General features: G+C 39.1%; 1 pseudogene; it reads right to left on the bottom strand.

The window, feature by feature from the left end:
- Positions 1 to 11055: 11055 nt before the first annotated feature.
- The window catches only part of LOC148016182 (importin subunit alpha-1b-like), a 39600-nt pseudogene continuing 33252 nt past the window's right edge, over positions 11056 to 17403 (bottom strand).

The raw sequence follows: 17403 nt of genomic DNA, 5'->3' as shown, positions 1-17403 counted from the left end.
CCACTACTTCCAAGACATAGACCAAATACTCTTGAAATGCACTGACAAAGCTTTTAATTCACTTCAATCCTATTTTATAACAATAATTTTCAGCCCATAAACAAGCTCCAAAAATGCACATAATTTCAAGAATAAGCCACTCTAATGACTCTCAAATGAAGCCTTGATGTTTAGAGGTCAATACCATCGCTTGCAACCACATAGTTCACTTGATTTCCCTTCAAGAAGACGAGAGCAGTGGGTTGCCCTATTTATGACAAGTTTTAGTAGTCCAAAATGGCCCCATACACCTCGAAAAATCTCCCATTTACTTGTCCCAAAGTCACTCAAGTACTTGGGCACAAGAGGGGCTTCAATGGACCATGAATACGGTAAGAGAATGGAAGAAGACGTACATAAGAGTAGGCTGAATACTTTACCTTTGGTTTTCCCCTTTTATGAACTTTCATACCACTCATTTCCGTCATACCAAATGGATGGGCAAAAAGTACTCTCACCTTCTTTGTTTGTATCTCCTCTTTAGCTTTAGTTTGCTCAGTGTTTGCATGCTTTCGAGCATGCACCATAGCCTTCAGCTCTCCCTCCATCTGCCACAGGTATGCAGGCCCGAAAATTGTGCCAAAAAATGCGGGCGGCTCTTCTCTTCAGCTTCCACGCAAAAGTTGACCATATAGGTCACTTACAAGTCACTTACAAGTCACACAAGTCCATTATTTCAGGTCCCATACAAACCAAGTGGACTTTTTGGCACTCTTCTTGATTTCCAAGCAAAAACTCCTCATAAACCAATGTGACATAACCTGTAGATTGTCAATTACCTCCTATTGATCAAGTTGAGGGTCCCCATAGACTTAATTTTTGTCAATTTACATGATACAAATTGAAAATTACATGTCAAGTTACAAAGGAACTTATGAGATTAAATGATATCTAAGTCAAATGTTGGGAAATAATGACAGAGTTATGTATGAAAGTTTCTCATGTGAATCCTAATGAAGTTCTTCTGCAAACATAAAAACTCCATGATTTATTCCATGAATAGAAAATTCTTTGACAACACGTTTATGAATTCTGGTTGCATATGGATATCTTTCTCTAACCATCTTGTTTTATGATGCCACATGCTTAGAAAATCATGACAAAGTGTCTTGGATCGCACTAAAAGCTCTAATTTTTTCTTTAGAGGTAAATAATCAATAGCTAACACTTCTCTCCTTGGTTTATTACATTTTTTACACTTTTCACAACATTCAATACAATCACTCTTTAGTATTATTTTTCACATATTTTGTTTGCAAGAACACAAGACTACATCTTTGGCATAAGAATCTTCTTTACTAGGTGTAAGAATTTCAATTTCATAATCATTGTTTTTACTTTCCATGAAAAACCTATAGCGCTCAGGTTGGACCATGCCAAGACCATGATACATAGAGTCAAATTGCTCCCCAAGATGTCGGGACTCTCATTCCATCAAGGTTTCTATCCCATGTATCAAGTAGCTGCACTAATAGCTTACTTAAACTTGGCTTACACTCTTCAACTCTTTGACTCCTAGCCCTTGGATTGCCCATCTCTCCAAATAATAATTGGAGCATCTTCTCTTGTGCACTAATTGATATTTGGTTCTCATCCCAAAGATCTTCAGGCTCAATTATTTTTTGTATAGTTTGTTGATACAATGATGGTCCAGTAATAGATATGTGATTTTCTATAGAAGGATCTATTTGATGAGACTCGGCATGGTTAATTGAGTTGTTGTCATGACTGAAGGGGGGACTTATAGAAGTATTGATAGTTTGATCATTGCCTTGTTCATGTTGCCTTTCATTAGAAGGAGTAAGACAAATTTGCATACTTAGTGCATCATATTTGGCCTTCAACTCCTAGTTCCTAAGAAAAGTTTGTGGACCAACACTCCTCCCACCATTACAATATGCAAGGCAATCACACCACATACATTGTCTATTTAAATAATCTATGTTAGTTTCATCATGCATTGGAGATGATTCTTCGTGCCTTTAGTTCTCAAGATGATCTCCTTGCACATTTGAGTTGCTTGGTTCACCAGGATGTGATCTTTCTAGAGAAGAATGCATAATCCCAAGCATGTCATTTTTAGTGTGTCTAAAATAAGTACGATGATTCACTAATTACCAACCTTCAGTACAATGTGCACATGTATAGTTACATATACATTTTCTTAATGTGCTTGTAGAAGAAGACATCCCTTACTTCAATATCTTCAATCTTCAATTCAAGGTTGATGAAATTATGAGCTCCACAATTAAAACTCCAAGACTACAAAAAAATGGCACATAACATAATTTACATTAATAACATATTTTAGTTGCGTAGTTAATATCATAGTCTATACTAGTTTAGCAATAGAGCTACATTTAAAACCATACTTTGTAGTTAATATCATAGTCTATACTTGTTTGTTCTTCTCGTTGGCCTAGCCTTGATCTCAAGAGCAACAAGAAAAGAGGGTTCTTGAGGGAGATGAAAGCCTTACACTATGAGAATGAAGGTTGCAAGAGAAGAGAGCCTCGCACTATGGGTATGATTTTGTATTAAGTCTTAATGATAATAAATAAATGCTAGAACAATATCTAAGTAAGTTTCTTTTTTGTTCTAGGCACATCTCTGGATGCCAAACATTCCCATCACATAAGGTAATAAAGATTAGTCATTAACTACTACTAGTTATCTAACCAAAATTTTCTTGATGCATAGAATGAGACAACTACCTCGGCTAATATCTTTATATTTTTTTTGACGCATTTCATCAAATTTGAGTAATTTATACATTATTTCTCTTATCTCCACAATATTATAAACTTTTTAAAAACTATTATAGTTGCAACACTGATACACCATCTTTGTACTTAAGATTTAAAAATACCAAGTTTGATATTTATGTTTGCAATCTAATATACTAGACCAAGTTTGGATTCTTGTGATCATGAGATAAAAAATTTATGTGGAGATTTTCTGATATTAAAAGGGTCTTCCACTAGTATGTAATGTTTGTCAAGAAAATCAAACGAGAGAGGTTGTGCCACTACATCAAGCTCTCATGTGAAGATTGACATACTAATAAAAAGCCTTTTGTAGTACATAAAAAGCCTTTTGTAGTACATACTTCATACATATAAGTCAATCTCCATTGGACCAATAACATCTCCATTGGAAACCTTCAATCATTTTCTTTCTTTCAATATGTAATATTTCTCGTATAGAGCATAGTAACTAATATGGTAATAAGAATACTGGATGTGATTTTCTAGCAAGATTAAAGGTGGACCCCATGGGTACGATTTTAGTGGAAGGACACTGAGATCACTAGCTACATGTAGAGTCTACTGCATGCAACTCTAACAGACTATCCTCCTCCTCCTCCCTGCGAGACAAGTGATGGGGTTTACCAGCAACAATCTCCATCTACCAGCAACTTCAACTTGAAAAGCAGCTAATTTGCATGATCTGTCAATGGATTTTTGTGATGGGGATGACCTATTCATCAGGTTCTAATCACAAATGAAGGAGCACTTACTGTTATAAGCCTCATCAAGTGCATCATGCTAGCTCCCTAGTGGAAGCCTTGCCACAATTGCTTGGGTTGTGCGCATTGTGAAGAGCTCGTGTGTCTTGAAAATGTTCATGATGAATGTTTGGGATAAGGTAATCACCTCATGAGCGTTGTGATTAGTAAATCTAGGCTTGTCATGAATCTTAGAATCCCCTCCAACATTGGCAACAACTGAAGTGGCAACACATGATTTGTTAGCAATTTGCATCATTACCACATTGCCACTCTCTTGAATTTGCATCTCCACTATAGTAGTACATGGAGATCCAAACACTTGATCCATGTTCCCCTTGGCATTATTCTCATATATTAGGGACCCAATCACCTTTTCAATACTTCTCATTTTATGTAGGCTTAGTCCATCCTTTGCTAACATGGATCCATCATCATCTTCTCCTTTTAGTAAATGAAAATCTGTGCCATATGATATCTCATCAATGGCATACTCCAACACATTCACTTTAGTTGGGATCTTATGCCCTGCTTCAATCAACCGCAGCTACAGCATTTTCAATGACCTATGGTGAATCACACAACCCTTTTCTAGCAATAGAAAGGAGCTTATTTGCTGTATGATCCTATATGCTAATTGGTGGATAGTTAAAATGATTATTCTTGACCGTGTTTTAGCCATGGAATGCAGCATCTCCACCACATTGAGAATTGATGCACTATCTAATCTAGATGTGGGTTCATCCAATAAGAGTACATAGGGGTCATGTATTGCATCCACACCTATAGAGACCCTTCTTCTCTCTCCTCTAGAAAAGCATCTTATGGTTTCATTCCCAACTCTTGTATCAGCCACATGCTTCAACCCAAGCTCTGGATGAGTGAAGAGACCCTCTTTTTTTTTCTTGTGTAGACATGGTAGGAGGCAACTTCAGTTTGGCACTAAAGAGAAGGGTTTCTCAAACAGTGAGAAGCAAGAAGAGGGCATCATGTTGGGGTATGTAGCTGGAGACGCGGCAGAAGGAGGATTCAACCATGGGTTTTCGGTTCACCAGGGGGCTAGTGGGCTTGATCATGCAAGCCAGAAGCTCAAGCAAGGTTGACTTTCCAACTCCACTAGGGCCTGCTATGGCAAGCACCTCTCTGGCCTTGGCTTTGCAGGTCACATTTTTGAGAATCAGGCTGGTAGTTGGATTTTTAGAGCAATCGTGTGCAAGGGAAGCGACGTTGGAAGCTCCTCCTTTGCACATCAACGCAACTACATTAATTGGGACAATTCAGAGTTGAAGGGGGCTCTGCAGCATAGGTTGATTGTCTTTATTTCAAATGTCTTTCGGCTAACATTAACTGTGCATGTAGGAGGAGGTTGGATGTTTATGAATACTTGGGAAGTAACTTTGCCATTAGCAGCTACATCAGTTGTTGCTGAGCCATGAATGGACAAACCAACTCTCACAATTTTAGATTATTGCAGGTAGCATTAGTCTATACATGTGGCTTTGTGGCAACCCCCAGCTCCAAATTATGAATGTGCTTGTGATCATAGCATTGCAAGGCTTCTACAGAGATGCTCTTCTGAGGCTCTAGTTGCAGTGGTGGCAATGTAGCATCCACAGGACTGCAATGGATGTGCTCATTAGAGTTCTCCCCATCTAACATAAGGTCGTGATTGTGAGATATTGATGGCAAATTGATCACCCACAAGGGGCTGGTTTCTAGTGTGGCCCAACAGGTGGATGGAGAGAATCCCAACCAGCTCTACATCTTCAAGTCTGATGATGTCATTCCCTGTTTGTTGCCCATGTTTCACATTTACTCCCTCAATTTTGTAATGCTGTGCTCTTTGAGGGTGGGGGCCTCCATTGCCATCATCCCCAAGTTTGAGATAGGCACCTTGTTGTAGGTAACCCAGAAGCATAAGGTGATTGTGGCTCCCTTGGTTCCTCCCATAGTGCTGGCACTATCCAAGCACCCGTTGGTGGAAAAATATGACCTCTCCAGCATCAGAATGCTCATGTCAGGGGCTGCCCCCCTTGGTAAAGATCTTGAAGATGCATTCAAGGCCATAGTCCCCCATGCAATGATTGGGCAGTCATGTACTTAATAGGAACAATTTTGATACCTTTTCCTGCTGTCTATGAAGAAACATATTCTTCATGCATACCTTGCCCATCTTGTAGGATGTGAATGGGGTTGAGGTAATCATAATGATGTGCAAAAGAGGGGTATCTATATAAGACTCTATGAGCTACCTTGCTTGTCAGTGCTAATCTTTCTCTTGAATGATGAAGAGCCTAGATTCATGTGAAAATTCATTTGAAGATATTGTTGGTAGACATAGTTGGAGCTTGCCTTGTAGCTTATCTATATATATCATTCATACATTGATAAGTTGTTCTAAGCAAGTCTGCTTAGAGATATAGGATGAGAGAACAAAATATGATTCCGAGGCAAGAGATGCACTAATCTACCTCACTTCGATAATAGTCTTTTGATCAGTTGCACTCATGACATAGAATGGATTACATTGTGATTTTGTATTGTCATGGATAGAATCCCAAAACACATGCAGAGGCTTTGTGCAACTGAGGTCAAGTGCTTCATTTTTTTGTGATCTTAGCCCAAGTTAGAGGGGTAATGACACAACAATAGAGTTTACAACCCTTCTTGCTTGACTTAATATGATCAATGCCTGAATTTCCTTACTATTATTACACTGTGTAGGGCTATGGGGTGACTCAGGTAGGGCCTATGCTAGCCATTTCATCTGCATTTGCAAAGCATCCATTTCTTGTTAAAGCAAGGTCGTGTTGTGGAACATTTTTGTAGAATGTGGTTGTGAAAATAGTCGATCCCGAGACTGGTATCTCGCTCCCTTAGAACAAACGTGGAGAAATCTACATCAAAGGCCCCCAAATCATGAAAGGCAAGAGGGCTTATAAGCTTGAGAGAACAAAATATTACTGCAAGGCAAGAGATGCAATAATCTACCTCACTTTGATAATGTGGCATAAGAAATGGCACGTATCCGAGTTGAAGGGACAATGTAAAATGTGTGTTCATTGAAAGGAGATTGAATTTTAGTCTTTTGATCAGTTGCACTCATGACATAGAATGGATCACATTGTGATTTTTCATTATCATGGATAGAATCCCAAAACACATGCAAAGGCTTTGTGCAACTAAGGTCAAGTGCTTCATTTTTTTGTGATCTTAGCTCAAGTTAGAGGGGTGATGACACAACAATAGAGTTTACAACCCTCAAGTTAGAGGGGTGATGATATAGCAATAGAGGAGTGATACACTGTGCAGGGCTATGGGACGACTGAGGCAAGGCCTGTGCTAGCCATTCCACACTTGCATTTGCAAAGCATCCATTTCCTGTTAAATTAGGGTCCTATGGAACAATTGTGTGGAATGCAGTTGTGAAATTTGTCCCAAGACTGGTATCTTGATTCCTCACAACAAACCTGGAGAAATCTACATCAAATGCCCCCAAATCATGGAAGGCAAGAGGCCGTATGACAACTCTGCTTCTAACTAGCTGTGCCATCCTTCTCTCTCGTGGCCATAGTGGACATACCCACCATTTTTCCTTCTAAACATGAAGAAGAAGACGAGCACATAGAAGAAGTCGAAGTAGCTAAGTTGGCAAACTTCGAGTACATATTAATGGGAGAGAATGATCATGCTGACATAAGTCAAAAAGATTAGCTGTTTGAGAATGATGTACTTACCAAGATTAGTGACATCATTTGCATATACTATGATGCCTGTGCATGCAGATGGTCAATGATTATACTATTTCTATGTCCATCAACTCTTATTAATCTGCATCAGTGATTGTCATAAAATCAATCGGGATCAAGATCAGGAGGAGCAGGAGGTTCTAACATACTTGGGTCTAGCCTTGCATTTGGACAATCAAGGTTTCCATCAGTATGGCATTTAGATATGCATGAGTTTCTTCTACATGGATCAAGTTTCCTTACAACTTGTTTGCTTGTGTGATTATCTTTCAAGCTCTAACACCACTCCCAAGGCCACCCAACACTACAGAGGGGTGCAAAGGCAAAGACCATGGGGAAAATTAGTTGGATGGCAGCTTGGATAACCCTAAATATTTTTTGAAGTTTGTATCCTACTCCAAGTACGTGATTCAAAGTAATGCACTTTCTTGTTTTTATGAATGTAGGTGTGAAAGGATCTGATCACGAGGAGGAGTTTGATTACGACCATGGTCCTGTGGAGTTTGTATCTTACTCGCAATGCACTTTCTTGTTTTTTAAATGTAGGTGTGAAAGGATTTGATAAAAAGGAGGAGTTCCAATATGACATGACATCATGGATAATTACATAACATCACGTGGAGATCAAGATGCAGAAGGTCTATCTCCAACATGGCGTCACAGATAATTACAAGTTTGAATTCCACTACAAAAGTGGCCCCGCCTTCCTCAAGATAAGAAAGCATAATGTGGTGGCATGTGTATACATTAAACATTCTCTTCCAAAATTTTGTTCATAGCTAGCATGATGTGTGGAGGTGTGTGTATACATTAAACATGCTCTTCCAATTTTTTTCTCATACCAAGAGATAGGGAGAGGAGGAAGGGAAGGATAATAGAGGGGAGAGAGTAGGAGAAGAAGGAAGAGAGAAGAGGAAGAGTGAGAATACTAAGGAAAGAGAAGATGAGAGTTGCAAAGAACAAGATCAAAACTATCAATTCAAAACTATTACCTTTGACCAAACTCCACTCACAAATATTCAATTCATCTCCATAAGATCTCCATCTTGACTCAATGTTTCCAATCATATCTATTCAAGACATCACACGACTAGCATAGGATGACTTCTTATTCACAATGGCCCCAAAGAGACAATACTTAGGAGTAGAGATGGCAAGAGTTAAGAAATGCAACCACAAACATAGACACAACACTATCTCATGCAACAAAATCCCATGTTTCTTTCATAGGCTTCTTGAATATTCTTTTAAATTTTTAAATAAAATTTTTATAACTAGAAAATTAGAGAAGTTAAAATTTTAACAAGAAAGGGAATGATAGAGTAAAGTAGGAAACTATTACTCCAAATTATAAATTTTGAAAGGTAGAATAAACTCCACAATATCACAATGCATTAAATTAAACTCTTATTGTAGTTGCACAAATGCATTAAATTTAAGTCTTACTGTAGTTGCATAAATGTATTAAATTAAACTCTTATTGTGGTTGCATATAAGCAAAGTGCATAAAATAAGTTGATTTCCAATTTTGAAAGGTCCATTACACAAATCCACAATAATTTCTATTAGGAATTAGGAATTAAGTAATTGTGTTTAAAATATTTTTTTGAGTATTTATGAATCATGTAGATATAGAAAAAGTGAATTAAGTAGTTAGAAGTAGGTCATTAAATTCATTGAGTAAAAGTACCCTCTTTGATAGAGAAAATCCTACTATTATTAGTTAAAGTGAAATTATTGAATTGTATATGTTACCATTAGAAGACTAGGGTATTTGAATTCACTCACCTTGCTAACATAATAGAGTGAATTATGAACCTTGGCTTATACCGAAAAAATGATATGCTTCTTTTTTCAAAAGATAGAAGCCTTTCCTAAGGAAAATACTCGCCTTGTTAACTTATGTTGTTACAAGCACAATCATTTCCATTGATCGTTATTTTTGGCCAACTGCTAAGGAGCGAATCCTTCTTTCCGAATGCCTCCAGCACTCGATCCGCGATTAATTTCGACTTGGCAAGATCCCTTATATTCTAGGTTAGGGCCGTACCCTATTAACTCGACTTGATCAATACCTTAAGTTCATATGTTATTCCAATTTATTGATTGGTCTTTTGCTTCCAAGCAATTATCTTTACCCAAGAAAGGTAATATATTAGGACAATTATTCATCTTCTTGCAAGATAACTTGCGTAAGAATCTGCCAATCTCATTCCGAGGAATTGGCCATTCTCTTGTGATCCAATCAAAAGATTATGCGACTCTGCAACTTGTTGCACAAGTGTTGCATCAAACTATGGGACTATTCTATCCGTCAATGGTGTCTTCTAATCACACTGTCATGATTAGATATAACAATCAGTCCTGATTGCATTAGGCCGACATTATCGGTCCTAGGGTTTTGAGTTTCATCTTTTTAGCGAGAGATTCTTAGGAAAAAAACCCTCGATCTTTTCTCACAAGTATGTCCTATTGTCCCTACATTTCGTGAATGTGGGAAAGTATTTAGGGTATAGGAGTTTCAGTTTTAGCAATATGTGCGCTTAGGTAAATGTCTTCAACGTGCTAACCCTAGTCAATTCTTTGGGATACGTTGCATTGAATTAACCCTTTCTAAACAAGTACTCCGCGATTTTAGGTGTTTAGGTTTAAACCAATTTAACTTGTATGGTCTTGAACATCATTCATTGTCTATGTATAAGTTGATTTAAAAACCCTAACTTTTCGATTTTTAAGGTCAAAACATAGTTTTAGTTATAGCCTAATTCTAATTGATCATCCTATAACATGCAAACAAGATTCATGCTTCAAAACATGCAGCCTTTTTCTACTTTCTTTTCCGAATGAATTTGTCATACGCTGAACTTACACACTCTTTCGTTGATTTAAGTTTTTAGGCCACTTGCCTAGAGTTAAATCTTCTTCATGCAACCCTAGCAATTTCCTACGGTGTCGAAGGGTTTTCGAAAGCAAAGTCGCAACCACAGAGGTTCTTGAGAAATTCCAAGATAGAAGATCAATTGAAGCAAATAATCAAGACAAATATGATGCCAAGTAACAATTGTATTACTGCCAAGTTATCTCTGAGCATAGAGAAACATCATAACAAACCACATGTGATCTATGCAATTGACCCATGCCATGTATACAAGCTCTTATTAGAGTCCAAGCTTATGAGAAGCAAGATTTCAAATGCACACAATTGACAACAGTTTTTGCCTGCTTTGCATCATCTATATGTGATTGCAATAGTTGACAAATTTGTTCCACCCTCTCATGAGCAGTATGAAAACTGAGAATAGCTCTTCAAATCATGACAATTTGACTCTTGAAAATGATGACTTTGTAAACATAATCAAGCTTCTGATTATAACTGTTATAGCTGGCCATGCTGCACAAATGGTTGAAGATGGTGAAGGGAACTAATGGAATGTTCACATCTAGTTTAAAGAGATGTATCAAGGAGCCATGGTAAAGTCCTGTTTCCATAAACTACTTGCAAGCATGTGACATAACTTCTTAACATGTGGTCTTCTGGATAGTATAGTGCAGTTACAGTAAGGGCTTAGAGCCTTCAAACAGTAGCCATTGTTGTGTTTCCCTCAATACACCAATTGATTGTTACACTTCATTTGATGGTTTGTAGATGTCACTCACTATTGTATCACTACGAGATTTGATGCCTTCTGAGACAAGACTTGCACAGACTGCTGCTAATTGAGCAAGACTGAGGTCAAACAGTGTTTGAAAAAGCTAGAGCTAATCATAACTCATTAACTCTCCAGAAAGCAGCAGCAATTTATCAGAAGCAACGTTCTCATCTTCCTCCTCATCCAGCCAGTATGTTTCCAAGAGCTTCATTGCCTTCTCATAAATGTTAGAATTGTCATGGGTTTGTAAAGTCTCAATCTTTTCAACGCCTTCTGCTTCATCAATATACTGAGCATACAAATTGATGCCACATGTATTACCAAGGTCCTTCTCAGCTTCCCCAACCCTCAATATGTTTTCTAATCCTTCCAAACACACCGTCACAATTCGAGGATCTGAACAGGTCAATAGATCACACAATGGCTTGATGCAACCTTGGCTTATAAGGTACTTTATCTATTTATGTGTACCACCCGATGTAGCATTTGATATAGCCCAAGCTGCCTCTTTTTTTAATCTCAAATTCTGTTGTACCAAGCAATGATACAAGAGGAGGAATGATGTTTGCATCAATAACGGCCTGAATTGCTCATTGTTCCCAGTAGTTATATTTGATATGGTCCAACATGCTTCCTTTTTTATGCTTCTTTTGTGGTTGTAAGTGAGCAAATTTAGATGGCAGGGAAGTACATTGTGGTTGAGAAGATATTGTGTCTATGCATCATCCCCTGTGACAATATTGCCCACTGTTCGTAATGCAGGGATGAGGACCGATGGAGATGGATGCAGAAGCAATGCAACAAGCCTCGGGCAAACACCAGCTTCTATAACCGCCTGAATTTTATCATTTGTGCCATCAGAGAGGTCTCTCCAGAGGTATTATTCAAGCTAGAACTTTTAAGGTCAAATTCGATATGACGAACATCTCTGTCATCTGCATTTTCTGTAAGTTGTTTATTGCATATCATACGAACCAAAAAGGGTTTTTGTGGACCAATAATCGAAGGATCATCTCGTTTTGCAGTATCAATCAGTCCATGGTACAAGTGATGACCCCAGCACTGTCGACGGCCCTCTTCTCCTCCTCTATCACAGCATCAGTTTTCCCCTTGATCAAGATTACCTTCCCCTATTCTTCTTGTCCTGAACTCCCCTTTGAAGTTGCAGAGATTTCCCTTTGATTAATCGTCTTCAATTTTCCCCCCTTTTGGTCTCCATAGCTCATCATCGATTGACGAAAATCCTTCCTTTGTTTGTTTTGTTTTTTTCCCTTCCGTCCAGCTCCTCTGTTCCTCTCTCTGATTTCCTTCCCTGCTTGAAATTTGTAGCTTTCTCCCTCCCTTCTTCTCAATTAAGCCTCTTCCCCCCAAAAAGCCCATTTGAAAATAGTCATCCCATCATTGGCTCTAGAAAAGCGGCCCTTAGAAAAGTATACAAGCCCTTATCTTCATATCGTAGCTTACAATGGCTCTTTCATATTATATGCTTTCAAACTGCCTCCAAACTTTGGAATTCTTTTCCTTGATCATCACAATACAAGCAAACAAAACCCCTTGTCACCTTCAAGCCAAGATAATGCAGCATTCCACGAGATTACGCTACAAAGTCGATGCTTGTCAAACACTTTCTGTGCTTCCGCAAATAAACCACACATGGCATACATACCAACCAATGCACAGCCAACAATAGTATCCCTTTCTAGCCCCTCTTTACTATATTACCACGCAGAATAAAGATGCAAACATAACAACTAAGTATGTACAAAGTATCAAATCCCACACACACAACTTTTGGGTGGATTTCACACCTCGGATGCGCAACAGCACGACATCCACCCCCTCTAATCCTGCGCATCCTCCGGATGGGCCAACTACCCATGATCATTATCATCAAGATCCATAAACAGATCAATCTCTTCATTGTGCATTTCCGATATATCAACAAGATTATCTGTCATATCATATGTCTCTTCTATTGGAGTTTCTTCTCGTTGCTCTTCTCTTGCAAATTCTTCAAATGCATAATCCTCATCATCTCTTTTCTTGAAAATCTTAATTCTTTTTCCTGCAATAGGCACTCTAAGCACTGTCCCATCCAATTCTATCAACTCATATGTTGCATTGTCAAAAACATGTCTGACTATGTATGGCCCAAACCATCTTTTCACCATCTTCCGAAGTGCTCTATACTGATTTTCAAGGTTGCTATCAAAGACTAATACCCAGTCTCCGTCTTCTATTGCTCTAGGCCGCAAGCGATGCCTGCTGTCAAATCTGTCCTTATTTCTTAGTCTAGCAACCTTCAACCTGTCAATAGCTAACTGAATATCCTCTGGTCTTCTCTCCAACTGCCGAATCCAAAGAGCTAAGAGCTCCTCTCTTGTCAAATCCTCGTGCCAAGGTAAAACTGACCAAGTCAAAGCACAAGTCTTAGTCGACATAACCGGTTTCTGACCATACATCAACTCTACAGGCATATATCCTGTGGTAACACTGTGAGTTGTATGATCAACCCACAAAGCAAATGGTAGAAGTCTCAGCCATTCTCCAATCCATCCTCTGCATGCTTTGGCTAATGCTTTTACTATCGGCGGATGCCCTCTTGCACTCTTCCCATTTCCCTATGGATTGTATGCTGTGGTTAGAGTCAACTTGATTCCTAGTTAAGAGAAAAACTCCCTAGCTTCATCTGCATCCAATTCACTGCGATCTGTAGTGATCTTACCCACACAACCATACCTGCAAAAAATTTCTTCCAATAAGAACTTACACACTGCACTAGTGGTCTTCGTTCTCAAAGGCCTGCCCTCAACATGATTAGTAAGATCCTCTCTAGCCAAAACAATATACCTCATCTGCCATAGACCCATAGGCATAGTAACCAAGTCAACTACCCACTTATAATGAATGCATAGCGGATAGGTCGGATGAAGCTCATCTCGATGACGCACTACCGAATACATCTGGCAATCTCTGCAAGTCTCTACAAAGTGAGAAACATCTCTATACATGCCTTTCCACCAATATTTCTCCTTGATTTTCTCATAAGTAGCCCACACTCCTCTATGACCAGCCCAAGGACTCTCATGAAACTCCCTCATCACCTATAACTGTGTCTCTCTATCGCAGACAACCCGCAAAGGTAATCCACCTCTTTTCTTCGGATGCTTCCAAAGAAATCCGTCCTTGAGAAAATAACCATAGGCTTTTTTTTCTGATATTCTTGAACTCTTCATCTTTCCATTCATCTCTTTTACTTAGTGTACTAAGGTACTTGCCAATCTGCGAACCAATCTCCAACATAGAGTTCTTATATGAAAACCACAATATCATAGACATGGAAAACATGATCAACCATAGTGGCTGAAATTTCTGCATCATCTTCTTCTACAAGTAGTGTCTCCTCATCATCATATTTGGCTCTAGAAAGCATATCTACCACTGGATTATCCTTTCCTACTATGTGTTTAAATTCTGGATTTAATGACTTGATGTATGCAATCCATCTCAGCATAGTTATATCCAGAGTAGAGCAACTCGTAATCATACCTATCAATGGCAAGCAATTTGTCTCTACCACAACTGAGGCTCCAATAAAGTACTCCTTGTCACATTTGAGAGCCGTAACAATCCCCAATAACTCCCTCTTGATTTGCGGATATCTCCTCTGTCTCTTGTTTAACACCATATTGGGGAATATGGGAATTTCCCATAAGTTTGGGACACATGGTCAAATCTTTGAATTTGTCATAACTTGAATACTATAACTCCAAATCGAGCGCTCTATAGCTCAATAGATTCCATTTTTCAAGCTCTTTCCAATGATAGGTCACATCATATGGTTTTGAGAAACTTATGGGCATGTTATCCAGTTGCCAGCTTTTAGTATTCAAAAAATGGGAATTGGGAGATTCCCAAACTCACTAATGTTGTGTTGTTTAGGACTTTCGCCCCAAACCGAATAGCATACCTGTTTCCATCTGCATCATCTTGACCCACAGCCCAACCTATGCCAATTGGACTAGTCTCAACTGTCAATACAATAGGCCTTCCGCAATCTGTAATAACTTCTTTAATTTTTGCATGGCTCTAGTGTGGCTCTCATCCCAATAGAATTTCTGCCCCTTTCGAAGCAGCTGATATAAACAATCTGCTATGTGTGCAAAATGGGGTATCCAAATCATATAAAACACACAAGCACCAATGAATCTCCGTACCTTTGAAGTGGTAGAACAATACTATGTAATCTTGCCTATAGCATCCACCTTCTCAGGTAAGGGTTTCCTCATTTACTCCAAAAACAGATTTTTGCCCTGATAGTGTCAAGTTCACTTCTTCTAACCTGGCCAAAATCTTCTCACAAGCTGAAATATGATCAGCCACAAAGTATATGCATCCCTGCTCATTTAGACTCTCATTCTTCTCTTCTTCTGCACACCCCTTAATGGACACATCATCCAAGAAAGGCATGGTAAGCTAAGGTATGTAATCACAAAGGACCTTATGCATGGCATTCATCATATGCGCAACAAAAGTAGTGGCACCTTGAGGCAAGGTACACATCTTGACAAGCCCAATAGGAGTTCTCATAGTGGTTATGTCCCTGCTTTCCAAAGCCAGCTGAAATGATCATATCCCGAATACAAATCACCTAAAGAATAGATGGCACGTCCAGCAAATGCTTCTGTAAACTCATCCACAACTAGACCTATATCAACATTCCTCATAGTAACTCTGTTTACTGGCTGCATATCCTGTATAAATCGGAGAGTACCATTCTTCTTTGGAATCGTAAACCACCTATTTGAATATGGTGCAGATGAAGGCTCTAGGATTCCCATCCTGATTTTCTCATTCAACAAGTCAATCAGCTTTGGCAGGTGTGCCTTAGGCACTAGAATAGGTCGGAGGTTCCATGGAATATGAGGAATAGTAAAGATCACCATAGGAGCAATAATATCTGGATTCACACATCCAATCTCATGCACGAAAAAAGAAAACCCCCTTCCATGTTGCTCAAGCATCTCCTGAAAGCATTGCTTCTCTGTGGGTAGCAAGGAATCACCATTTCCAATTTTCAATTCAGCAAGAGTCTCTGCTGAAAATTTATGGCCTATATGCTCCAGATTCCTCAAAATTGGCTGTTTGGCAGCCCTCTCTATTTGCTGATCACTGTCAGGTGGAAGAGGTACAGCTACCGGCTTCACCTTCTTATCCACAGTTTTGTATTTCGTGTCAACCCTGGCTTCATTATGCTCTTCTGCATTACTCAAATCTTGTTGTAAATCAGCAATTCTGAACTCCAGTGGGCTGAATATCCTCAACCCTCTGCTCTATGGACTGCATAGGAACAGCCCTAAACTCTGGATGCTAAAATATTTCAACAGTAAACTCTGTTGGCTGAAAGTTTTCAGCCCTCTATGTCTCTGTAAGGTGATCATAATCAGCTGGAAAATCTGTTTGCTGAATTTCTTCAGCGCTCAATACTTTTTGCTGAGTCACCTCAGCCTCTGACTCTATTTGTGACACAAAATCTGCAATTTCATGAAACATGTCCAGGGACTGCACTAATACATTACTGTGACAACTCTGCATACCAGTTTTTAGCATATTTTTCATCTCTGTCATCGTATAGGCACAAATCATACTATCATATATCCCATCTATGTGCTCATCATCCTCTAAAATTCTTGAATTTTTCAAAATTTTCTCCTTCCTGCATACGTAATGCCTGGCAGCTCTAGGCAACTTAGAAGTCTTTTGATAACTCATCGAACTGTTTGCTGAAATTCCAACAAAACTGGAGGAGAAAACACTGCTACCAAGAGGCGAGAACTCCAATCTCCTCTGCTCTGTACCACTGTCGTCTCGCGAAAAAGCGGTACCTAATGAAAACCCGAATCCCTCACAGTGGGCAAAGGTGCATCTCTAAGAGTATCCCTGTTTCTAACCTGGTTCACACACACAGTCATAAACTGAACTGCTCTCATGCCATCTTTACTGCAAATCCGTGCATAAGCAGATCCATCATCCATTACTTTTGTTTCCATGCGCATCTCTGTGATAAATGGATGTCCAAGAATTATGGGATAAGAGCATGAATCCTACACAAAGAAATGGAAATCCTCCTCTACATCTCCAATAGAAACCCTGACACTGGGACAAGCAGCATACAAATCACCTGCAGTGTTGTTGGCGGCTCTCATATGCCACCCATGCTCTACATCCATAGGCCATCTATTACTTTCATAAACTCCACGAACTATGAGATTAATCTCTGAACCATGATCCACCAAAGCAACATAAGGCACCTGATTCTCTCCAATTTTTACCTCTGTAGTTGCCCTAGCCCAATGACTCCGTGAAAAGTGACTACGCGGTATCAAGACAGGCTCATCAGTTTCAGCATAATGCATAGGCTGAACCCTCTTCTCTATCTGTGGAAAAACAAAAGCAT

Source organism: Lygodium microphyllum, chromosome 23, assembly GCF_053477565.2.
Source record: "Lygodium microphyllum isolate KBCC chromosome 23, Lygodium_microphyllum_v1.1.10, whole genome shotgun sequence".
In the NCBI taxonomy this organism is placed as follows: Eukaryota; Viridiplantae; Streptophyta; class Polypodiopsida; order Schizaeales; family Lygodiaceae; genus Lygodium; species Lygodium microphyllum.
Note: the sequence above shows the minus strand (reverse complement) of the source record. Positions and strands in the feature narration are given on the sequence as shown.